Below are 27,101 nucleotides of genomic sequence, written 5' to 3'. Positions count from 1 at the left end.
TAGTTTTTATTGGAGTGTGCCACTGCTGCTGCTGCTGCTAAGTCGCTTCAGTCATGTCCGACTCTGTGCGACCCCATAGACGCCAGCCCACCAGGCTCCCCCATCCCTGGGATTCTCCAGGCAAGAACATTGGAGTGGGTTGCCATTTCCTTCTGCAGTGCATGAAAGGGAAAAGGGAAAGTGAAGTCGTTCAGTTGTGTTCGACCCTTAGCGACCCCATGGACTGCAGCCTACCAGGCTCCTCCGTCCATGGGAGTTTCCAGGCAAGAGTACTGGAGTCGGGTGCCATTGCCTTCTCTGTATTGGAGTACAGTCACATTAAAATGTTGTGTTACTTCCTGCTGTACAGCAAAGCGAATCAGATATGTATTCATATTTATCCCCTCTTTTTCATATTTCCTTCTCATTTAGGTCACCACAGAGCACTGAGTAGAGTTGCCTGTGCTATACAGTAGGTTCTCATTAGTTATATATTTTATACATGATTGCAGCCATGAAATTAAAAGATGCTTGCATCTTAGAAGAAAAGCTATGACAAACCTAGACGCCTATTAAAAAGCAGAGACATCACTTTGCCAATAAAAGTCTGTCTAGTCAAAGTTATGGTTTTTCCAATAGTCATGTACAGATATGAGGGCTGGAGCATAAAGAGAGCTGAGTGCTGAAGAACTGGTTCTTTTGAATTGTGGTGCTGGAAAGGACTCTTGAGAGTTCCTTGTACTGCAAGGAGATCAAAACTGTCAATCCTAAAGGAAATCAACCCTGAATATTCATTGGAAGGACTGATGCTGAAGTTCCAATATTTGACCCCTTGATGAGGAGATCTGACTCATTGGAAAAAACCCTGATGCTGGGAAAGGTTGAAGGCAAAAAGAGAAGGGGATGGCAGAGGATGAGATGGTTAGATAGCATCACCAACTCAATGGACATGAATCTGAGCAAACTCCAGGAGATAGTGAAGGACAGGGAAGCCTGGCATGCTGCAGTCCATGGGGTCACAAAGAGTTGGACATGACTTAGCAACTGAACAACAACAACAAATCAGTATCATTTATATATGTCAATCTCAGTCTCCTAATTCAGCTCACCCACCCCTGTCCCTCTTGGTGTCCATCTGTTTGTTCTCTACATCTGTGTCTGTATTTCTGCTTTGCAAATAAGATCATCGATACCATTGTTCTAGATCCCACCTTTACACATTTTACACAACTTGTTTGTGTGTGTCTTAGTCGCTCAGTCATGTTTGACTCTGTGATCCCATGGACTGTAGCTCACCAGGCTCCTCTGTCCGTGGAGTTTTCCAGGCAATAATACTGGAGTGGGCTGCCGTTTCCTTCTCCAGGGGATCTTCCTGATGCAGGGATTAATCCTGGGTTTCCCACATTGCAGGCAGATTCCTTACCAATTAGCCACCTGGGAAGTTAGATCCCAGGAATTAGATCCCTTAATTTATGATATTTGCTTTTCTCTTTTATACTTAACTCTGTATGACAGTCTCTAGATCCATCCATGTCTATACAAATGGCACAATTTTGTTAGGAAGGCTGGTTTATTTTTTAAACATTCAATTCAGTTCAGTTCAGTTGCTCAGTCATGTCCGACTCTTTGTGACCCCATAAACTGCAGCACGCCAGGCCTCCCTATCCATCACCAACTGCCGGAGTCTACCCAAACCCACGTCCATTGAGTCGGCGATGCCATCCAACCATCTCATCCTCTGTTGTCCCCTTCTCCTCCTGCCCTCAATCTTTCCCAGCATCAGGGTCTTTTCCAATGAGTCAGCTCTTCGCATCAGGTGGCCAAAGTATTGGAGTTTCAGCTTCAATATCAGTCCTTCCAATGAACACCCAGGACTGATCTCCTTTAGGATGGACTGGTTGGATCTCCTTGCAGTCCAAGGGACTCTCAAGAGTCTTCTCCAACACCACAGTTCAAAAGCATCAATTCTTCAGCTCTCAGCTTTCTTTATAGTCCAACTCTCACATCCATACATGACTACTGGAAAAACCATAGCCTTGACCATGCGGACCTTTGTTGACATTATCTAGGCTATATGAGGAGTAGCCAGGTTAAGGGTTCTGAATGTAAGTCTGAGTCTCCAAACAGTACAGATCAACAAGAACAGACAATGTCACACAGTATACTATTGCCATTAGCCAGAAGACAGAGACTGCTACAAAGTTATCTGTAAGCAGAAAGCAACAACAAAGACACTGATTTCCAGTACAGATGTTTCTCAAGGTGTCTGCCTCAACCCTTTGTGGAGGACAAAGTGGATCTAGGGGAGATGGGGGAAAACAGGATGGAAAAGAGAATTGGAAAACAGGGAGCCAAAGATTGTATTAATATTCTCCCCAGAAAGAGAAATACTAGGAGCAGAAATACTGAAATTCTTTAATGTCTATCAGAAAAGTTTTGTAGTTTTAAGTGTATTAGTTTTACACATATTTTCTTAACTGTATTCTTATATATTTTATTTTTGATTCATTTAAAATCAAGCAGTTTAAAAAATTTTACTTTCTACTTTTCCATTTCCAGTATATAGAAATATGATTGACATTTGTGAATTGACCTTATATTCTAAGATTTGTTGTTATTATTTATGATGACTTTTCATAGATATGGGATTTTCTATGTACACAATCATGCCTTTATGTGAATAGTTTTAGTCCTCCTGAGCTATTTGTGTTTTATATAATTGCTATACCTGATTTCGATCATTGTTTTGCAGCTGTGAGAGAAATCAAAGTTTTAGGGGCTTAAGGGGACTTATATCAGTATCTTACAGCCACAGAGTTCAGAAAACACTACACATTCATAGAAAAATAATGATAGAATAAATATGGCAAAATGTCAGCAATTGGGGAATCTGAGTGAAAACTATATGGCAGTTATTTGTATTATTTTTGTAACTGTCCTGTAATTCTGGAATTGCTTACAAATAAAAAGTTTAAAATTTTAAAATTTTGAAAATGTAACTCTATACTTAAAAGGAGTCTTGTTCTGGAGTGTCAGTCTGGCTGGAACATTGGTGTTACATGTGCCCTGTCTTCTATAATCTGGCTTTTGGTGATAGTCTAGCAGCCTGACTGGTTTTCTAAAGTATCCATGGTTAGTTAGAGAATAATCTGTTTTAAGGACTTCCCTGGTGGTCCAGTGGTAAAGAATTCGCCTTCAGACGCAGGTGACATGTGTTCAATCCCTGGTCAGGGAACTAATGCCCACATGCCACTGGGAAATGAAGCCCGTGTGCCACAACTAGGGCCCGATGCAGCCAAAAATAGACAAAAAAAAAGAATAGTCACCTCTTTGTCAACCTGTGAACAAGCTTAGGGAAAATAAAATTTCTGGACTGTTAATGATTTATTTTGAATTATTTCACTAAGTTTTTTTAATTTAGAGTTTCATCTGTTTTTTTTTTGTTTTTTTTTTTTTTTTAATAAAGATTAACTCTGCTATGGAATTAAACCCAATTAGAGTTCCAGGACCAGTTCATTAGAATATTAGTTGTTTTCCTGCAATGTGGGTCAAAGAGTGCTGCCATCGTGTCCTGGTGTCCCAATAGTAGATTGTGTCTTTAGACATGTGGGTTTTTTTCTATCATCTTAATGGTTGTTAAAGCCAATTTGTGCTCTCTGCTCCTATGGTAGTGGTGTTATATGCACTTAATGATTAGAAGAAGAGATGATGGCTAGGTTGTTGACTGGTGAAAGAACTTGTTACAATGGGAAATGTGTTTCTATGTTCCTTATCTTGTTTTATGGCAGTGAGCAGTGTCATAAACAGCTAGTATTCTAGTGTGATATAAGGTTTTTCTTAAGTATGTTTGGTTAGAATGCAGTTGCCAGATTAATTTAGGGAAAATGTTGAGTGGAACTTCTGGGAAAGGAAAGCTTGACTTATATATGATAAAAACTAAGAGGATGAGGTCTTGGCAGCATGCAATATTAATACTGGCTGTTGTACTACGAGGCACTAAGAGGTGTTCTGGGACAGAGACAGTTTCACTTTAGAGGTTCAACATCTGTTGTTCCTATTTGTTGCAGCCCTCTATATCTTTTAGGACAATAGGTTAAGTTTACAAATCAATTTTAAAATGTGCCATCACAAAGCTAATCCTTTTGTTTAACTTTTAAAAATTCAATGTTTTCTTCCCACTGCTAGTGCCTTTTGCAGGTAGTAATAAAGTTAAATTGTTGCACAATAAAATTTCCCAGTTTATTTTCTTCTTAACCAGTGAAATACTTCTCTTTGTCACTGACAATGTAAAAAGATCAAGCTAATGTGGGAATGAAAGCTACCATTTTTTTAAAACTGTAATTGAATCAGTTCTTCTGCAAAGACAGTTCTCCATCCTTTCACGTAATGAAGGTACAACTAGAAAACAGTAACTCTACCCAGTTGCCTGGAAGTCAGATAAAACGCATTTTTAGGTTTAAGGAAGGAACCAAAGAATTAGTCTCACTGCCACAATTGATAATAAGATTTCCCTATGTTATAAGCTTGACATGATGTGAAGTGATAGCCCTAATATTTTTTGGTAAGATTATATTAAGGCAATATTTCTTAGCCTAAATTATCTTCCCTTCTTTGTTCATATGAGACATAAAATATAAAAGTAGGATAGGGAAGAATATTTAGAGTCTATCAGATCCACAGCTTATCAGCATATGAAAAAAACAAAAAAAACTTGTCTTTCTCCAGTTCTTTTTTCTGGGGCTGGATCTTGCAAAGTGGACATATTCCGAAGGATTTATTTCTTTTTAAATTGAAAATGAATTCAGTTGAAGGGAAGAAACAAATGTGTGAAAGGCTGCTACCTAAACTTCCAAGGAAAGTTAATATGATTTCTTTCCACACCACATTAGTATTTTCATTTTTAGTCTTGATGTCGTGAATGAAGTATACTGAAATGGGTCTGAATATCTGGAATTACATACACTGTACATGAGTTCCTCTCACTATAAGCAAACAATATCTTATTACAAAAGAGAAAAAATGCTTACTTTCTCCCAAAAGAATGATAGTAAATAGCAAAGCATAGAAGACCTGTTAGATCAACTATTATCTTAAATGGGGGCTTCCCTCATAACTCAGTCCATAAAGAATCTGCCTGCAACGCTGGAGACACGGGTTCTATTTCTGTGTCAGGAAGATCCCCTGGAGAAGGAAATGGCAACCCACTCCAGTATTCTTGCCTGGAGAATCCTATCGACAGAGGAGCCAGGCGGGCTACAGTCCATGGGGTAGCAAGAGTCAGACATGACTGAACGACTAAACCACTACCACCATTATCTTAAATGAAATTTACATAATTAATAGACAATAGCAGCACAAATGAAGTGTTAGCCTCTAATTTGAGTCCAGCTCCTTACAACCTCATAGATTGTAGCCTGCCAGGTTCCCCTGTCTATGGAAAGAAAACTGGAGTGGGTGAGAAAACGAGTGGGTAGGCATTCCCTTCTTCAGGGGAACTTCCCAACCCAGGAAGTGAACCCATGTCTCCTGCACTTCAGGTGGATTCTTTACTGTCTGAGCCACCAGGGAAGCCAAGTAGTCTAGCGATGCAAAGATTAATACAAAACTCTGAATTTGTCATTTTCATGGTCACTAGTGTCATAATAAATAGCTTTAGTTTTAGCTTAAAAAACATTGAAATATTGACTATTTTAGACATGATAATAGCTCAGCTTTTGCAGGTAAGTTCAATATTTGCAAATTAATATCAAAAAGCAACAGAGACTTTAAAATATCACTCAAAAATTTAAGATAAATAATTTTTGTAGGTCAACATTTTCTCCTGAAAATTCCACAAACACAAATTTTGATGTATATTGCTGCTAAGTCGCTTCAGTTGTGTCCGACTCTGTGCAACCCCATAGACGGCAGCCCACCAGGCTCCGCCATCCCTGGGATTCTCCAGGCAAGAACACTGGAGTGGGTTGCCATTTCCTTCTCCAGTGCATGAAAGGGAAAAGTGGAAGTGAAGTCGCTCAGTCGTGTCCGACTCTCAGCGACCCCATGGATTGTAGCCTACCAGGCTCCTCTGTCCATGGGATTTTCCAGGCAAGAGTACTGGAGTGGGGTGCCATTGCCTTCTCCTGACGTATATTAGAACAGTTAAATGTTATCCTTTTTGTTCTTACTGCAGTTTTAAAATGTATTAAGATATCTACTAAAATATCTGTTTTTTAAATGTTTGGTTTATATCTAGAAATTTTATATTTTTATGCAAATACAATTTAGTTAAGTTTGAATTGCATAACTTATCTCTCCAAATATCCAAACTTTTCTTTGAATTAAAATATGCCATGCTCCACATTTATCTTTATGTAGCAACTAAATGATCAACATGGAAGAAGAATATAACTGATTTTGAAGGAGATTGCTGGGCACAAAAGCTTATATTGAAGAAGCAATGTAGCCTAAGGATATTGTATCAGTAAGGTTCCAATTAGAAAACCAGAGACCTATTCTATTTTAAGCAAGAAGAAATTGTTAGGTGTTGGCAAAATCGTTGGGAAAAATGGAACCATGAAAGTCAAAGAAAGCTACTGCTAGATCTCATATTCGCTCCAAACTTTCAGAGAACCAGGACACAGAAGAAATGGCCACCAGTGATCACATCTCCCCATCACAGGGGTGCATGACTTACAAGGATGCCCTGAGTCTACCAAAGCCCTTGCTACTTCTTTTTTGCTCCCAGAGGAGTTGTAGCATCATTTCTACCTCTCTTCCACCTTCCAAACAACATTTGGGTAGCTCATATCAGTGTCTAACATGAAACTCTGCTGATAAGGTAAGACACAAAGAAGTGCATTGAAGGATCTGAGAATGCTGCTGAGTTAGGAACAGCCATATAGGAAAGTCTATCCCTTCGGCTACTCAGCATTTTCACACATCTTTCCATGCATATTGACCCTCCAGATTATAAGATTAACAATATAAGTCTGCTAAATTTGTGACAGTCTCTCTCATGGAAATGAAAATGTGCTTAATCTCTCCCAAAATATAGGAAACCTGCTAATCACTATATCCATCATTGTGTGTTGCTCAATCCTCTTTGAACTGTCACAATTTCACTTTGATATCTAGTAATCTGAAGACTAATTCTAAATTTAAACACCACCACATAATATACTGGTGGAAGAGGAGAAGGTAAAAAGAAAATAGTACATGTATATACACACACATACACAAATATATTACCTAAAAAAATTAAGAAGACAGTGTTCATAGTTAATATAGTCTTCATTTATGAACTTTGTCATTAGACCAAAATTGATATTTATAACTCTGTTCAATATTTATTCATTGTTCATTTGATCTCAGTAGGGATGTTTACAGACTGTGTTCTTTACCAAGTTGACTGACCCAAACCTTCACTCTTGGTGTCCTACCTGTGCTGGCTTGTATAGATTCCATTCCGTTTTACTACTGAACATGGAAGGATTAAGACAATCCTCTAGGATCTAGACATACTTTTATTGTATAATAACAACCACCTTACTCCCTCTTGATAATCTGATAAGTTACTTCAACTGGTACAGTAATCTTCTTTGCCTCTTGGTTCAATGACACTGTGATTTCAAAGTAGTTAAGTGGGATCTCAACCACCTGTTCACGGGAGCCATTTTTATGGCCCCTAGTAGTAGTATTTCTCTTTTAAGAACTAAAAATTTAAACCAAAAGAGCCTAAAGGTGGTGGGCTGTGATGGAAAAGTTTTGCAATTGAATTATTATGAGTGCTAAAGAACAGAGTTGCTGCTACTTTTACTCCCTGGTACAAGAGCTTATATATTCTGTTGCAGGGAAAAATAGCATCTTATTGTTGGTCCAGAGAAAATAGGAGTAATTTGTAGAACTGGTGTCATTCCAAAAGTTTTTGTTTCTCAAGGAGACAAGCCTACTGTTTTATAAAGCCCATTATTTCTGAATGATAGATTCCGTGGAAAGATTGGTGAATCCATTAGGTACCATATGATTGCGTCCTTGTTTTCCTATAAAATATTCCTTGAGCATAAGCATAATGGGTAACACACTATGGAAATGAATAATGTATTCAGTAAGAATTTAGATAGTAGTGCTGACAAAAGTGTTTCAAGGAGAAAAGGCACATTTATATCCATAGTAAGAGCCTTTTTTGCAAGAAAGGAACCTCACTGCAGTGGTGTTAGCTTAGTCAGTTTCAAAGAAAGAAGATGTTATTGAACCCAGATGCAATATCCATGGATATTTTGTTGATAAAACAGTTAACTAACCACAGAGCAGCTTGGGAAAGAGGCTAAGTCACTATCTGGAATCAGTTGTATTATATACCTAACTATTGGGAGCCTCTCTTTGGTGGGCATTTCCATGAGACACAAACTTACCACATGTGCTCATTTAAATTGCTCGATCTGTATACTTCTTCCCCAGACCCTGTACAGTCCTCCAGTATTGGTCCATTAGTCATTGACAATTGATCGTTGTATTATCAATATCTTTGGTAATCACTCAAGACAAACTAAACAACCAGATGCACTAATCAACTTGGGGTCTACCAAGAAGATTTACCTGATGCCCTTCAGAGCCACTTCTGTTTCTTTTGGTTTGTGTCACCACATCTCTTGGAACCATTTAGCTTGTCATCAGGAATTTTTCAAGAGGCCTTAGGTGTGGAGGGAGGGAGAGGTGGTGACACAGCAAGAATAGATGTGATAGGAGATGAACTTATTTGTATAACATATAGTTTCTGGACCACTCAAGTCTGATCATATATATTGTAGCCTGGTGTATCAGGTAATACCCAGAGTGCAACAGACAAATCAGGTCACGTGATCTTTTATTTTTCTACCGTCAGCAGTTCTCTCTCAACCTAAGCACAATAGCAAGCTAGAAACTGTTTTTGAAAAGGCAATTTGCCATTTTCATGGAAGAATACAGATTTTCTGCAAAACCCGTAGGATTGGATGTGTTTTTATCACTCTAGAGTTGAGAGGATTTCCATTTATTATCGCTGTCTTTCAAAATCTTTTAAGCACAACTGGATCTCTGCAACCTTAAGACCAAAGCAGCAGAGCAGCTGAGGACCCACAGCCCAAACCTCCTGAAAAACCTCTTGCTCTGGGCTTCTCTAAAACTTAGCAATATTAGGGGTTAGTTAGCAAATACATCAGTTATCTGTGAGTAAATATTGTTCATAAAATCCAGATGAGCCTATCAAGTGCCATGTTTCTTAGTTGCTGAAGGGTAAAAGCACAGCAACTGGCTTTCCCTTTGCAGTGGAAAATCATTCATGCCTTGGACAATTATCTCCCTGGACACTTCATTAAGATGCCAGGTTCTTGAATTTTCATGGCTATTATCTTCTACCTGCTGGTATCCATGTGTTTTATCAAGGCATCAACTGTATTAGCTAATGTCTGCTCAACAGGTCTGATTAATATGATTTTTCATTTTAGTAGACCAGTAGCAGGAAGGTGAGTAAGGTCCCTGTGAGCTAGATTATGAAACAGGGCTGAACAATTGACATAGTTTGACAAAGCCCTGAGGTAAAGGAGTGAAGATATGCTGTCTTTACACAGTAAAAGTAAACGAGTTCTTGTAGTCTTTGAGAGTTTCCACGGAGAGAGAGATTTTTTTCAGACACAGAACTGCACCCCAGGTTCCAGGGGCTCTGCTGATTTATTCCTGTAAAGAAGTACTTCTGGAATAGCAGAGGCAAGAGAATCAATACCTGATTTAAATTTACAATAATATTTTGCCAGGTTCTGAAGCTTACTTTATTTCACTTTAAAGTTTTTCAAATTTATTTAATAGTTTTATTGATTTATGTGTATTTGACTTTCAAAGAACTGCTTATATTCAATGTGTACAATTTAATGAGTTTGGACACATGAAAACACCTGTGATACCATCACCACAAGCAAGGTAAAAGATAAATCCAACACTTCCTAGAGTTTCCTTGGGTCCCTTTGTTTTTGGTTTGCTTTGTAGTAATAACACAATATGAGATCTACCCCCTTAACACAGTCTGAAGTGCACAATATCATAATGTTAACTGTAGGCACTCTGTTGTTCAGCAGATCTCTAGACGTTATTCATCTAGCATAACTGAAACTTTAAAACCATTAAATAACAACTCCCCACTTCCTCTACTCCCTAGTCCTGGGCAACCAATATTGCATTCTCTGTTTCTAAGAGTGACTGTTTTAGACACCTCATGTGAGTGGAATCATGCAATATTTATCTTCCTATAACTGGCTTGTTTCACTTAGCCTAATAGCCTCTTGGTCCGTGCATGTTGCCACAAATGATAGAATTTCCTTCTTTTGTAAGGTTGAACAACAGTCCATCATGTGTGTATGTATGTATGTATACACATATAGGCTAGAGGTGAGTGAAAGACTTTATCTGCTGAAGCCCATATATCTGCCCACCATTGCTGGAGGAGCAGAGTATGTTTCCTAGCTCTCCTCCACCTTCCAAATCTCATGTAACGAACGGCCTTTCACCGCTGGTTTAACCCAGGGCAAAGTAAGATTTTTGGTTTTCAGCCCTCGTGACCTGGGAGCATACAGACAAGGCTGAGAATGGTTCTCAGCTAGTACCAGGCAATCTGACATGGTGTTATGGGTATGAGCCATCCTAGTTGAGGTCAGATTCTGCTTCCAGCACCTGCCAGTTGTGTGACCTTTGGTGAGCTACCTGACTTCTCTGTGACTTGGTTGTGCTAGCTGTGAAATGTAGACAATTTCCCTAACTTGAAGAAATTTTGAGAGTTAATGCAGGTAGACTGTGTATAAGAATGCTTGACATATAATAAACCTCAATGTGGTAAGGAATTATTATTAAAATCTAAATATAGAGTACGGTTTTGCCAAAATCCAAATAAAAAAAATTAGGCAAATAATCTATTTGTAATTTTATAGTACATGAGTGTTTAGGTATTTTTTCCCATGAGTCATAATAATTTAACATCTCCAGGTGTACTTTATGTTTAAGGCAACATATTCTGATAGCTAGTTTAGGTCTAATTAGCATTACTCTTAGGTAAGGGGGGCATCACTATCTGAAGACTCAGAGTAATACACTTTAATCACTATTTTTTGAAGGCCAAGGAAAAATTTAAGTTTTTAGCACTTTTTCTCTGGGTAGGATCACAGATGTGTATTTTGTTTTCTTCTAATGTTCATCTTGTTGTTCAGTCACTCAGTCATGTCCAACTCTTTGAGACCCCATGGACTGCAGCATGCCAGGATTTCCTGTCCTTCACTATCTCCCATCTCCTACCATTCAGCATCACAGTAATTTAAGTCTATACCCCAACTACTAATGCCAACGAAGATGAAGCTGAATGGTTCTATGAGGACCTACAAGAGCTTCTACAACTAACACCAAAAAAGGATGTCCTTTTCATCATACGGGACTGGAATGCAAAAGTAAGAAGTCAAGAGATACCTGGAGTAACAGACAAGTTTGGCTTTGAAGTACAAAATGAAGCAGGGAAAAGGCTAACAGAGTTTGGCCAAGAGAAGACACTGGACAGACAAACACCCTCTTCCAACAACACAAGGGATGACTCTACACATGGACATCACCAGATGGTCAAAATGTTCATTTTAGGAGTCTTTAAAAAATTAAAATTCCTTGAAAGAATTTCTCCCTACCCATAAAATAAAAAAACAAAAACTAATGATCTTATAACCTAAATTTCTCTAGAATGTTTTTCCAGTAACACTGATTGCAATGTAGTCAATTTGACATTTTGCAAGCTGAATTTATAGTTTATGTTTTAAATTTTCAAAAGTAAACAAACTGGAATAGATTACCAAAAAAATGGTTGCAGTTCTTCATCCTTCCCTGTACGTACACTCTTCTCTCCTAAAGAGATTAAGACTTTCTCTCCCCTTTGAATCTAGGCTGTGCTTATGACATTTTGTCAACAGGAAGTGGTGGTATTTCCAGGACCTGAGGCTTTGTGACTTTGACTCTTTTGCTCCTCTGTCTTTATCACAAGAGCATGCCATGTCCCAGCTAGTGTACTAGACACCTGAACGCAGCTTGTAAAGACACCTGAATGCAGAGCTGACTCAGCTCAGTGTCCCAATCAAAGCCTCAGATACACTGAGAAAACCCAGTCAAGAATAACGAAGCCAACTTACAGCTGTTCAAAAACATGTGGGAGAACCCCACCATGCCCAGGTCAGATTATCAGACTTCCCAGTAACCTTAGAAGGAAAACAAAATTATTATAGGCCTCTAAGTTTGTATGGCTGTTTGTTACACAGAATTTTTGTAGCACTAGATAAGTGTGCATGACACAAAGATTAAAAATAAAAAAAACTAGCAGTGTGTATACTTAAATTCAAAAGTAGTTTTGTTTGGGAAAGTCAGAAAAGCATCATTACCCTGTCTTTGATTCTTTTTCTAAATATTCAAAGATTTCAAAAACATTTCAGGGGAAACCTGGAATATTTGCTTTCATAACCAAAAGTAGGCTTGTATTTCTCATTCTCAAAGAATCTGTAGGCAACACAAACAAGTCAGAGGAACTTATTTATTCTTAACATTTTACTTTCTACACACACTTGCTGCCTCTGTTGAAATAAACAGAATAATTTGAAGAAACGAATGGTCTCTCTTTAGTGTTGCTGTGCAGCAGGAAGTCAGGCTCTAAAGGAAAAAAAAAGTATTTTGGGGATGTGGAAATAATCTGAAGAAAAGTAAGAGAAAAATGTTATAGTGTTGAGCAACACAGTTTCAAGCACTCAGCACAAAAGTTTAAGACAAAATATTAACTGACATAAATAAACAAAATCATCTACAGTATTGCTTGAGAAAGACAAGATTAATTATTTCTCAGTTCAGTTCAGTCGCTCAGTTGTGTCCGACTCTGCGACCCCATGAACCGCAGCACGCCAGGCCTCCCTGTCCATCACCAACTCCCTGAGTCCACCCAAACCCATGTCCATCGAGTCGGTGATGCCATCCAGCCATCTCATCTTCTGTCGTCCCCTTCTCCTCCTGCCCTCAATCTTTCCTAGCATCAGGGTCTTTTCCAATGAGTCAGCTCTTCTCATCAGGTGGCCAAAGTATTTGAGTTTCAGCTTCAACATTAGTCCTTCCAATGAACACCCAGGACTGATCTCCTTTAGGATGGACTGGTTGGATCTTCTTGCAGTCCAAGGGACTCTCAAGAATTCTTTGGCTTTCAGCTTTCTTTATAGTCCAACTCTCACAGCCATACATGACCACTGGAAAAACTATAGCCTTGACTAGACGGACCTTTGTTGGCAAAGTAATGTCTCTGCTTTTTAATATGCTGTCTAGGTTGGTCATAACTTTCCTTCCAAGGAGTAAGCATCTTTTAATTTCATGGCTGCAGTCACCATCTTAACTCAGGACCAGGTGAAATTTTCTAGCTGGGGGAAACAGGGCACGGAAAAAACTACGAGAGAGGGTTTAAGTTAGTGCAGGAAAATCCAGTCTTTCACCTATAATGTGCTAGTCACCCTACTAGGTACTAAGGACATGGTATTGGCCAAAAGAAATGACTGGTAATCTGTATGAAAATAAGAATGAAAGCATATATAAGATGGGAGTCATAAAATTTGCCTACATAATCAGAGCATGAGTCACAGAGGAGAAAGTCAGTGACTGTGTCTCAATTTATGTTTATAGTTTGCCAGATAGGGGAAAAAATGTGGCAGAAATAAAAAGAAATTGTGTATGCAAAGGCATGGAGATGTGTACAAGTAACTCATAATGGGAAAACTCCAGCTACTAGGAGAATAGGTGCTCCGAGACAGAAAATGATAGAGAGAAAATATGATTAATGATGGGATGTTAATTTGTCTGCAGCAATAGGTAACTGTCTCAAAACTCAGCTGCTTAAAGGGCTTCCCAGGTGGTGCTAGTGGCAAAGGACATGGTTTGATCCCTGGGTCAGGAAGATTCCCTGGAGGAGGAAATAGCAACCCACTCCAGTATTCTTGCCTGGAGAATCCCATGGACAGAGGAGCCTGGTGGGCTACTGTCCATAGGGTCGCACAGAGTTGGACACAACTGAAGCGACTTAGCACACACTCACACAGAGTTGTTTAAAAGAACATTTATCTTATAGTTTCTGTGGCTCAAGAAGCAACAAGGTATGTTTTAGCTGTGTCTTCTGGCTCACAGTCTCTCATCAGACTGCAATGAAGTTCAATACCAGAGCTGTGGATTCATCTGGTGACACGGAAGGGGAGGGGTGAGCTTCTAAGCTCACTTACATGGTCGTTAGGAAGATTCAGTTTTCTTGTGCGCTGTTGGCCCTAGGTCCCCTTCAGTTCCTTGTTCCTCTGTCTAGGCAGCTTACAACTTGTCAGCTTGCTTCATCAAAATAAGCAAGCAAGAAGAGCCAGAGACAGAGAATGAACAAGATGGAAGTCACCGTCCTTTGTAACCTAACCTCAGTAGTGACTTCCATAAATTTTGTCATATTCTATCCATTAAAACAAGGTTCTAGGTCCAGCACCCATTCAAGGAAGAGGGAGGGCAGATGACATGAAGGCATAGATATAGATACCAGGAGGCAGAGATCATTGGGGCTATTTTAAAAATAGCCTCCAAAAGATGGCAAATGCAATTCCATCCATCAGGAGGAGTAGTACTCTGGAAGAGATGGATGATGAAGAAAAGTGAAACTGATGACATATGCAAGAGGCAAATTGGGGAGGACATTTAGCAGCCCAGTGGAATGACAGGAGAGTTTGCACAGGAGGGATGTGTTGATCCCTGAGCTTGAGACTAAGAAATACTAATGCTTATCACCAGAGATCTAGGAATAAAAGGGTTTCAAGTGCCTCAGCAAAGGTTTACAGCTTCCAGATGAGCACAGCATCAGCCCACAGTGGTGGGGACCTTTGTTCCCTACTCCTCCCTCACCGGAGTGCTGCTGCTAGGGGGATGCTTGCAGCATCACCTGCTTGTCAAACTTGAACCTGGACATGAGTAGGCAAATGTCAATCCACCTGAGGAGCCCCATGGTCAGAGAGAGGAGCACAGGCAGCTCAGGAAGAAACTACTGAACATGACAAAGGTAATTTGCACAAAAATGGTATCAAGAACCTTTTAAAAATTTAACACACAGAGCACTGAAAGACTGAGAATGAAAATCATTCCTTTGGAATCAAATCATTTTGTAGGCAAGTGGAAAGAGATAATGTTAATAATTGAAGACTTAATTAGTGACCTGGAATGTCAAGGTAAAGAAATGGTCCTTTGGAAAAAATTGAGATAAAATACAATGAGATGGAAATAATGGATACCTAAAATGCAAATAATATTAATTCTTGAAGAAGGAAAAGGAATGGAGAAATAATAAGCAATTGGTAATGAAAAGGGAGAAAAAGTTTGGGCTGACGGAAGCTTTTGCAAGAAATTGAAAGAGAAAGAAAGATCCAATATTCATGTTTTTAAAGAAACTGCTAGTCATGTGTTAGCATAAATATTTAATTCTGATGAAAATGAATTTATTTTCCTACTATAATAGAAAGTAATAAAAATGTACCCTTTTTCCTCTCATGCACACTATTCCAGCCAAACGGTCCATTTGGTGGTCCATCCCACCACAATTCCCAGTCTCATTTCCTTCTGCTGGTGCACCCTTCCCCCAGTGACAGAGGAACTATTCACTTTTATTGGAAAACAAAAGGGAGTGCTTTAAAAATTACATCAAGACAACAGCCTATGAGATCTGCAGGTCTCACCACTGCACTGCTTCAAGAATCTTGTCTCAGCCTATCAGCTTCCCTGTTGACCCTATATGAAATAGCAGTCACCACCACCCTTGCAATTCCTATTCCCCTTACCCTACTTAATATGGCACCTTGCATATTATGCATGTACTTGTTATTAGCTCTTCCCCCCTCTGAGAGTAGGACCTCCTTTGTCTTGTGTTTACTGCTGTATCTCCGGTGCCTAGAACAGATAGGGGCACGTGGTAGGCATTTAACAAATATGTGTTGAATGAATCAATTAACAAATGAGTAAATGAGCAAAGTAGAAAACTCAAATAGACCAATTTTTTAGAGAAAAAATTGGGAAGGGAGCAAGCAGATGGGTCTAGCTGACATAGCATAGAGGTGATCAAGTATAAACTTCTGGAGTTTCCCTGAGGTTCGTGTGTGTGACTTTTCCTTCATTAGCTGAATGTCTTTGGACACATTTCTTTATTTCCAATTTTCCTCAGTTTTGAAATAGAGATGGTAATTACAGCTTCTAACTAATAATTCAATCAGGAGGATTGACTGTCTTAATAAGAGTAAAACACACAGATCAGTGAGTGGCATAAAAGTACCCTATTTTTTAAAAATCTTTTGGAGAATCACACCCATGCTATTTAAGCTACTTTAATGGGGAAAGCAGAAAAATATAATGCTATGCCTTGTGAAGAGCATCTAAATCTCACCTTTGACTAATTTCATTTATGACTACAGATTTTTTTTTTCTAACAATCTGAAAATTAGCTGTGTCCAAAGAGCAATGGAGTATGACCTACAAAAGAGTATCCTATGAACACAAAGGTAATTAACTGTAGATTGTCAAAATGAGTCATTAGATCAACACAATTTTTGAAACTTATTTTACCATTGCATCCTAGGAGGCATTTCATAAAATTTGACAGTCTTTCCTAATTAATGTGCTAAAATACAGAAATAAATGAAAACTGTTTAAGTATGACAAATTCTTCAAAGTCCAGGTGGAAAAATTCTAAGAAGTGGATTGCTTAAGCCATTTTTATTAAAATAGAAATAAGATAAAGATGGCCGTGATCACTGCAGGTGTTGTGTTTATTATTACTCAACATGAAAGTTCCAAAGCATCTGCAGTAAGACAAGAAAATAAACAATTCTGATGAAAGCTATAATACAGTCTATAATATAATACAGATATAATAATCTTTTCCACTGACTGAGAAAAAAAACCAATTTTCAGGGGGAAATATACAGAGAATTTCTACAAATTAATAAAGAAATGTCAGTCGACTCAATAGAGATGTTGCTTGAGATAGAGATAGGAAGTTCTCAGCAAAATAAATCTAAATGGTAATCACATGGAAATATGTTTAACCTAGTAATAATGAACTATACATTAAATTAAAAATTAGATCATACTTTTCACACATGAAGTCAGAAGGGGTGATCATACCCACTTCCCTTATTAATTGCTGACATTTATCAAGCACTGATGATGTACTAAGCACTATTTTCATGCTCAATATGTACGAACTCACTTATTCTTCATAACAAATACATGACTTAGGTACTATTATAATTATTCCCATTTTACACCTGGTTAAGCTGAGGAACATGGAGTTTTAGTAATTTGTTCAAAGTCATAGAGTTAAAAAGTTGCAAAGCTAGAATTTGAACCCAAGCAGACTGGCTCCAGACTGTGGCTTTAACCACTACTCCAAACTTCCTCATTGCTGTCAGCAGTATAGGAAGAGCCCTTCTCGTATATTACTCATTGCAATGAGAATTCTAGCCTCTTTAGAGAGTAACAACACAACATCTATTGAGATTAAAATGTTGTGTATACTTTGGCCCCACATTTTACTCCAAGGAATCCATTCCCTAGGGAAAAACAACTCAAGAATGTAAAGGTATGTGTATGAGACTATGGATTACAACATGGAGTACTCAGGAATAGAGGTTAAATGGATGCATAACTGTAGAATAACAATTAAAAGAGTATTGCATTCTTGTAATGAAACTTGTAATTGCTTCCTTAATATTCATTTCCATATTCCTAGAAACTTTATTTTTATTTGGCAATTTTTTCTATATATACCCCCTTCAACACATGCCAATAGTCCATGCTCTTTGAAAAATGGCGACAGCTAATTCTACCATAGTTTTAAGCATGAGCTACATACTGAGGTCATATTAGTGCTATAAAATAGAACTTTCTGCAATGATGGAAATGTGCAACATAGTAGCCAACAACCAATAAGCTACTGAGTACTCAAAATGTGGCCAGTGTAACTAAGAAAACAATTTAACTTTAGTCACTTGTGGCTAGTATTTACTGTATTAGTGCAACCTCAACTAATCCGTGCAATATCATCACCTGAGCACAATAATTAGCTCAAGGATGGTGATGGTACTGATTCAAATCATGGAGAATAATCAAGCTTTCCCAGGGCCTTCTGGGAAAGAAGTTTTCTGCCTCTTTTTAGAACACGCTTCTCACAAACTCTCTTTGGACGTGGATAAGGCATTATGTAGTCTCAGAAGTAAGTGAGGGCCTTACTGGAAACATGAAAGAAAGCCATCTTTAGAATAAGTAGAAACAACTGAAGACAAGTGTAGACAAACACAAACCAGTTTCTTTTTGATGCTAAATTATTGAATAAAAATAACTCCATAGCTGATCCTACTTCTATTAATATATTTTCCAGTAACATATGCCATGAATCACTCTTATTATTAAACACATCTGTTGTGGGACTCCTCTTGGATTGGAGTATGTAATAGATTGTATCAATCAAAATAAGATTTTAAACTTTCAGTTGAGGGAGAAGGTGAGGGCGGGATGTTCTGGGATAATAGCATTGAAACATGTATATTATCATATGTGAAACAGAACACCATTCCAGGTTCAATGCATGAGACAAATGCTCAGGGCTGGGGCGATGGGATGACCCAGAGGGATGGGATGCGGAGGGAGGTGGGAAGGGGGTTCAGGATGGGGAACACATGTAAACCCATGGCTGATTCATGTCAATGTATGGCAAAAACCACTACAATATTGTAAAGTAATTAGCCCCCAACTAAAATAAATAAATTTATTTAAAAAAAAACTTTCAGTTGAACTGAAATTAGTTCTAAGAAATATTTTAAAGGCAAAAAGCAAGATGCATAAAGATTATGATGTTACATTTAAATGAGTGATTCAAAAATACTTAGAAGTGAGAGATTACAGACAAAAGGAGAAGGCTAGAATGATGCATATGGTAAAGGATTAGAATTGGAGGTATTAGCATGAACTCATATTTAGGTTAATATAGAGAAACATGGTTGCATGTAAAAATAGATGTGTGCAAATATAGGTGCTGGTGTACATATTTATATTTCCCTTCTCTGTCAGCTAAGAGGGCTTAAAAGCAATGATTCTATTCTTTCCCTCCAACAAGCACACCTAGACCTAGATCTTGGTTTCTAAAACTATTCTCCAAAAACCAAAGCTCCTTAGAGAAAAGGCTAATTATGAGATTGGGGCAAGAAACCCACTAGGTGAACCTGAAGCATCTCATAGTGCCAAAAAGTAAACAAGTGACCCCCCTCACTTCAAGAAAAAAAGATCAGGGGGTATGTTAAAGGAAACAAATGTGAGAGCTCCCAGTAAGCAAAGCTGAAACAATCTGAGCAAGAAAACAAATGAACTACTATTGAATGATAACCCAAAGTGTAAGGTATATCTCACGAGTCCATCTTGATATAACTAAACAACGAATAAAGAAATGGGAAAAAGGAGACAACTCTCTCATAAAGAATTCCAAATAATTTATATAGCTGTATACTTCATCTTCAAGATGTTGGAGCATACCACTCAACTCCTTAAGTGTGGGCTATGCATAGTAACTTCCTTCCAAAGAGTACAGGATGGAGGGTGGGGGAAACAGTGACTCTATGAAGGAAAAATCTGACAAATACACCTCAGTCAGGAGATTAAAGTCAATGTCAAAAGTGATAGTCATACTAATAATAGATACCCTTGATATATAATTGGAATGACACTGTTTCTGTGGTCTCTCTCCAAAATACACAACCTCCATGTAATCATGGGGAAAACATGAGATAAACGTCATTTTGAGGGACTTTTTACAAAATACATGACCAACACTCTTTACAACTGTCAAGGTTATCAGAAACAATGAAAGTGTGAAAAGTTGTCACATTAAAGTGGAACTTAAGGAGATGTGATGGCTAAATGTATTGTGGTATTGTGAATGGGGTTCTGGAACAGAAAAGGACAGTAGGTAAAAACTAAGGAAATATGAATTAGTTAGCAATAATGCACCAGTATTGATTCAGTAATTTAACAAGTGTACCATACTAATATAAAATATTAATAATAGGGAAAACTGAGTTTAGAGTATATGGAAATTCTCTGTGCTATCCTCTAAGACAGTAGTCTTAAGCATCATGTAATAATGATTGAGGGAGTGAGAAATTGGAAGGGAGAATCAGAGGAAAAAAGACTGTAGCAACATGGAAAGTACCTAAAGCATAAATCAATCAGAGCACGAAATGTAAAATATATCAATCATATTGTAAACATGCTGCTAAGTCGCTTCAGTCGTGTCCGACTCTGTGCAACCCCATAGACGGCAGCCCACCAGGCTCCGCTGTCCCTTGGATTCTCCAGGCAAAAACACTGGAGTGGGTTGCCATTTCCTTCTCCAGTGCATGAAAGGGAAAAGTGAAAGTGAAGTTGCTCAGTCGTGTCTGACTCTTAGTGACCCCATGGACTGTAGCCTACCAGGCTCCTCTGTCCATGGGATTTTCCAGGCAAGAGTACTGGAGTGGGGTGCAATTGCCTTATCCTATTGTAAACATATAATACTTAAATATGCTTGTGAACAATTCAAATATTCCAGAAATAAATAATACTGCTGATGAAATCTTAGGATCAAGCAGGGAGGTTTTTATTCTTTTATTTTTGTTATTTTTATGCAGTACCAATAGTAAAATAAGAGGACCAAATAACGTTGACACTTGATGAAGGAAAAAACAATTCTGGACATCATCCACAGAAATTATGATCAATTGATCTGGGGTTATTTAGCTTGAAGAATTTGCTTTTTTTTTTTGAGCAACCCAATCCCTTAGGCCCCAGTGTTTCTCATACCCTAACATGTTTAATAAACAAACTGAAATACAATGAATGTCAGTACTTTTAGGTAATCTCACCCAGCAGAGCCATGGATTTATGGAGAAGAGTATAATTAAATATAAAGATCAGAAGGACATGAAGGAACTGATATTTGATTGAATTTTGACAAGTGAGTAGGATTCTGGGCTGTAAGAAAAAGAGTATGGTCTAAAGACAAAATACAGATAGCACAGCCAAGGTAGGGAGGAATGAATGACATACTTTATGTGTTTGGGAAAGAGCAAAAGGGCCCCTCAGGCCACAGGGCATAAGGGATGGGCAATAAGTCTAGGAAGATAGGTAAATACCAAATGCAGCAAATCATCAAGTGCTGCTCTGTGAAACCTTTTTCTTATAGTTTATCACTAATCCATTTTTGTATTAAAGAATCAAATAACCTAATTTGGTCTATGTCACAGGAAAAATACTATGACAGGATTGATTGCAAGAAGAGAGTTGGGTGAGACATGTTTTGTATATTAATATTTGGGGAAAACTCAATATTTTATCTTTCTTATAACTATAACTAAATAAAATTGATTTTACACATTTGTTTATATCTCACTTTAAGAAAACTGCATGCAAACTACTCCCCTAACAAGCATGTATCCCCCAAATGAATATTAAGCATCAAATGCATTAGAATAGACAAGAAGTCAAGATTAGACTGAAAAGAAGTCATTGGCTTTGACCATTAGGAAGTAGCCTTAAGAACAGATTCACTAAAGAGTGAAGGCAGACACCACTATGGACTAAAGACAGAGAATATTATTTTTCTTCAGGAAAAATGATGAGTGAGTGCTAGACAGAGAGGCAAGTTTGAGTCATTTTAGCACAAATATGACCTAATGTTTCCAAACCATGAGAGAGGGAGAGTCTGTGTGATAATCATTCCCAGAGAAGGATCACTCATCACTCACTTATGTTGCACTCCTAGACCAGAGATCTGTGATGTAATCACAGAAGGGAGTTGAAGAAGCAGTGTACACCATCAGCAAAACATAGTTTTAATTCTTATTCAATGATGCTGCCTATAGCAAACAGAATTTTTAATAGAGCAAAATATTGCCCTTTTAATTGCAAAGTAATAAATGATCTAAATGTAATCTTATATTTTCTTCAAAATGAGAAAATATTCCCCTACCTCTGTGTATCTAGTAATGACTTGCCAAGGTACATCGAAAAATAAAATGTTTTAAAACAATATCTTTTGTACATGTGCTCAGTCAGTCAGTTCAGTTGCTCAGTCATGTCCGACTCTTTGTGACCCCATGGACTGCAGTGCGCCAGGCCTCGCTGTCCATCACCAACTCCCAGAGTTTACTCAGACTCATGTCCTCGAGTTGGTGATGCCATCCAACCATCTCATCCTCTGTCGACCCCTTTTCTTCCTGCCTGCAATCCTTCCCAGCATCAGGGTCTAGGGTCTAGGTGCATGTGCTAGGTTTCCATTAGCTACCCCTACATTTATCCTAATGTTCAAGCTATTTAAAAATTTGCCATTGTTATTTAGTTGCTAAGTCATGTCCCTCTCTTTTGTGAATCCTGAGTCCACCAGGCTCCTCTGTCCATGGGAATTTTCCAGGAAAGAATACCGGAGTGAGTTGCCATTTCTGCCTCCAGGGGATATTCCCGACCCAGGGATGGAACCTGAGTCTCTTGTGTTTCCTGCATTGGCAGACAGATTCTTTACCATTAGTGCCACCAAGGAAGCCACTATTTAAAAGTACTCCTTTCCTAAATCAACTATACTCCAATGAAAATTTTTTTAAAGGTAAAGTAAAAATACTCTTTCCTGAGTTTCTTTCATCCAGACTTTCACTAATGTAACCTGTGTATGTGATACGATATATTTATTACATTTTTCTGTTTGCAGGCATAAACTACTATTAGAAAAACATTCTATCCCTATAGAACATATTGTGGGACTGCTTTAAGCGCTCCTACTACCTCTTCCAGGAGCTGGGGTGGGCTATGCAAATGGAAAAGTAACTGCTAAATCTAATAAAAAATAAAATTAAATATAAAGAGAAGGAACATTCAGCCACTCTGCTTATCACCACCCTCTCACAACTGAGGTCCCTTGCTTCTCTTTCCAGATGACCTTCAATGAGGAGAATACAAAATTTATTTGTATGAATTTAGTCCCGGGGTAAATGAAGGTCTTTTAAAAGGAGGTAGAATATTAATTTGGGGCTTTCCTGGTGGCTCATTGGTAAAGAATCTGCCTGCCAAAGTAGGAGACATGGGTTCAATTCCTGGTCAGAAAGATCCCCTAGAGAAGGAAATGGCAACCCACTCCAGTATTCTTGTCTGGTGAACCCCATGGACAGAGGAGCCTGGTGTGCTACAGTCCACAGGGTTGCAAAAAGTCAGACACAACTTAGTCACTGAACAACAACAACAAAGAATATTAATTAGCATCCCAAAATGTTGTTTACTTTGCCAGTCTTTAACACGAAAAATGAAAGTACTACAGGCTTTGCCAGGCAGCCATGTAAAACCCTCACCTGAAGGAGCTCACAGCTCAGATAAGAGTTTCATCTGGAACCATCTAATCTCTTAGTACAGGTGTATCTGATTTCTACAGCAAACCTTCCATGAGGCTCTAATTTTCACTTCATTCCACTTGCCTGTTTAGATATAACAGTTTTTTAAGACATTTTAGCTCTAAGGAAGCCAATATTTACTGACATATTCTTATAAAAAATTGATTTGCCTCAGAGGATATTTCACTCTAAAGTGAGTGTAAATTAGGTTGAGTTTTCCTCCTCCATAGATTTTAAAGGTCATTTATATTGTTCGTGTGTGTGTTGGGGTGGAATGGTGGTGACATTTCCTCTTGTCTTTGATAGAACTATTCTTATATTAAAAGTAAAAAGCACATACAAATTAGGAAAATAATGGTATCTGATCTCTTACAGTTGATGTGTTGTCTCAATGTTTGTTCAAAAAGGCATGTTATAGTTTATCAGGCAAACTTATCAGGCTTTGGCATTTTGGAGTTCCTCAGTAGTAGACTGTCTTATCCATCACTAAAACACAATTTTAAAAAATCACATTTCTATTTCTATGTAGCAGCTAACTTGGAATAAAAGTTGATCATGTAGATTATTTGGCTGTATGTTTTATTTTACGGTGAGGCATAATACCACTAAAATTTTTAAAAGACAGTACTATTTGAAGTCATACTTTTTTTTTTAACTAGGAACTAAAGAAACAAAGACCAAATCATTTTTCTTCCATCTTTTTAAAAAACATTTTAGTTTGAGATGACTGTCAATTCACATACAGTTGTAAGAATAAAACAGAGGGATTCTATGTCCATTGACCAAGCCTCCCAAAATGGTAATATCTTACATAACTATTGCATATTACAACAACCAGGAATTTGATACAATTCATTGACCTCACTCTGATTTTTCCAGTTTTATATATTCTTCTGTGTGTTTCTCTTTAGTTCTATGCAATTTTATACCACATGCAGATTTGTTGGACCACCACGATAGTCAAGATACAGAACAGCTGCATCTCATGTGTCCCTCATGCTACCTATAGTAACAGCCACCTCCCATTCTCCAACCTCCTTAGGCCCTGAGGAAACTACTAATCTGTTCTCCATCTCTAGAATTTTGTGACCTCTAGAATGTTATATAAGTGAAATTGTATGGTATAAAAAAGTTTGTGATTGATCTTTTCCACTCAGTACAGTTCTTCTGAATTGCTTTTGCACATTAGTCAAAAAACAGTTGGGCATGTTTGTGTAGATCTACTTCTGGGTTCTCTATTCTGTTCCATTGATCTATGTGTCTGTCCCAAATTGATCTATACTTTTATTTCATTTCTATCAAAATCACACAAGGTTTTTTCTGTGGACATAGGCGAGTTCTTTCTGAACTTTATATGAAAAGGCAAGGGCCATGAAGAGCTTAAACAACTTTGGAAAAAAGAAAGTGAAAGGAATCTCTCTACTTGATACTAAGGCTTTCTATATAGCTACATTCATAAAGGAAATGTGGTAGCGGTACAAAAATTAACTCAAAATGGATCAGAGACCTAAATGTAAAACATCAAGATAAAAAAAAAAAAGAAATCTAGGGACTTCCCTGGTGGTCCAGTGGCTAAGACTCCAGGCTCCCAATGCAGGGGACCTCAGTTTGATCCCTGATTGAGGAACTAAGATCCCACATACCACAACTAAAGATCCTACATACCGTGACTAAAAAAAAAACTCAAAGTGCTGCAACAAAGATTGATGATCTCTCATGCTGCAACTACCAACCAGTGCAGCCAAACAGCCAAATAAATAAATCAATTCAGTTGCTTAGTCTTGTCTGACTCTTTGTGACCACATGGACTGCTGCTTGCCTGGCTTCCCTGTCCATCATAATAAATAGATAAATAATGTTATTTTAAAAACCTAGAAGAAAATAGGAGGAAACATTTGTGATCTTGGTTAGGAAAAGGTAAAATTCATAAATTAGACTTCATAAAAATTATGAACTTCAACTCTTCAAAACCCTGACTGAACCTTTACCGATATACCACCTGACCGGGACATGTAAAGGAGAAGGCTAGTAATTGATTTCATAAATTTTAGTTGACCTCCCAATATCCACTTCTGAAAAAATTCAGGGAGGCTGAGTGCAGTGAACACTTGAAGAGAGTATTTTGTTGAAGAAAATTGGTAAAGGACAGATTAGGAGAAAATATTTGCAAACCACGCATCTGATAAATGACATACCCAAATATATAAAACTCTCAAAATTCAGTATTAAGAAAATAAACAATCCAGTGAAAGCTTGGCAAAAAATTTAAACAAACACATAAGATATACATATATATATATATATATATAACAAATAAACACACGGAAATGTGCTTCACCACCATTATCATTAGGGAAGTGGAAATTAAAACCATACTGATTAGATAAGGCCAGAAGACAATGGAGTTGAAAACCCTCAGCTCACCTCCTCTCTAAGAGCACACCAAAATCACAACTATCTATAGAATAATCATCTATGAAAAAGATCAAAACCTACCAGAAAACATCTACAATTAAACATAAGATGAAGGAACTACAAGCCAGGCAGACTTATAATACAATCAAGTCCCCTATCCCCAAGTGGCTAACCCACAAACTGAAGAATTATATTACAGCAGTTTTACAGAAGTGAGAGTTCTGAGCCCCACGTTGGACTCCCTAGTCCAGGGGTCCTGCACTAGGAAGACAAGCCCCCCCAAGCATTTGGCTTTGAAGGCTAGCAGGGTTTAATTTCAGGAGTCCCACAGGACTAAGGGAATAGAGATTCTGCTCTTAAAGGACTCACAAATAACCTCACTTGCCCCAAGATGCAGAGAAAAAGCACTAATTTGATAAAAGGCTGAACCAGTCTTACCTCTGGTCTTGAAGAGTCTCCTGGAGAGGCTGGGGGCAGCAGTGGTTCACCCTGGAGCCATAGACACTAGCCAAGCGGCAACCACATTTTCAAACTTCTTCTACCCAGGGGAAGCCAGAAGACACTGCTGGCAGGCATCCGGAAAGATCCACCCTCTAGCTTAGCACCAACACCTGGTCCCACACAACAGCCTGCAGGTGCCAGTGCTGGGACGCCTCAGACAGCAAGACAGCCCCACCCATCAGCACACAGGTTGCCTAAAGACATTCTGAACCCACAGAAACCTCTAGACAAGCCTCTACACAGAGTTGTGCACACCAGAGAGCCAAGACCCACCAATCGGCAGACACCGGCCCTTCCCTGCAGGAAACCTGCAGGGGCCTCTTGACCAGCCTCACCCACCAGGGGACAGACACCAAGAAAACCACAATTCTGTAGCCTTTGGACCCAGCCAACCCACAGCAGATCAGACCCTACCCTGGGATGGGACCTGGCCCTGCCTCTAGCAGGCCAACACAATCCTCCGGAAACCCCAGTCCCCAAAACCAACTGTCTCAGGAAGTAACCCCTCCACCTCCCAGCAATCTGACACCAGCTCTGGGGTCTCTGGGCCCTGCGGCCAGACTCCAGGACTTAGCTTTGCCTGCTAGTAGTCTGGTACTAACCCCAGGATCTGGCTTTCCCTACCAGGGGGTTAGGCAACAGCTCCAGAGGGTCTTCTGAACCCTGACTCCACCCAGCAGTAAGCCAGGGCTAGCCCAGGGTCCCTGGGGTTCTGTAGTTAGCTACTTC

The 27,101-nt window shown here is 38.6% G+C and overlaps 1 protein-coding gene across 1 annotated transcript in view; it reads right to left on the bottom strand.

Annotated features, from left to right (window-relative positions):
* Positions 1 to 26,484, bottom strand: part of GC (GC vitamin D binding protein) — a 272,598-nt gene extending 246,114 nt beyond the window's left edge. The window contains exon 1 of the mRNA XM_081587147.1: positions 26,310 to 26,484. The gene's annotated coding sequence lies outside the window, so the exon portion shown is untranslated. The remainder of the gene's footprint in view (positions 1 to 26,309) is intronic.
* Between the last annotated feature and the right edge of the window lie 617 nt (positions 26,485 to 27,101).

This window comes from Giraffa tippelskirchi, chromosome 1, assembly GCF_054371585.1.
Source record: "Giraffa tippelskirchi isolate mGirTip1 chromosome 1, T2T-mGirTip1v1.2.pri, whole genome shotgun sequence".
Taxonomy (NCBI): Eukaryota; Metazoa; Chordata; class Mammalia; order Artiodactyla; family Giraffidae; genus Giraffa; species Giraffa tippelskirchi.
The sequence above is the reverse complement of the archived record's forward strand: the minus strand, read 5'-3'. Positions and strand labels throughout refer to the sequence as shown.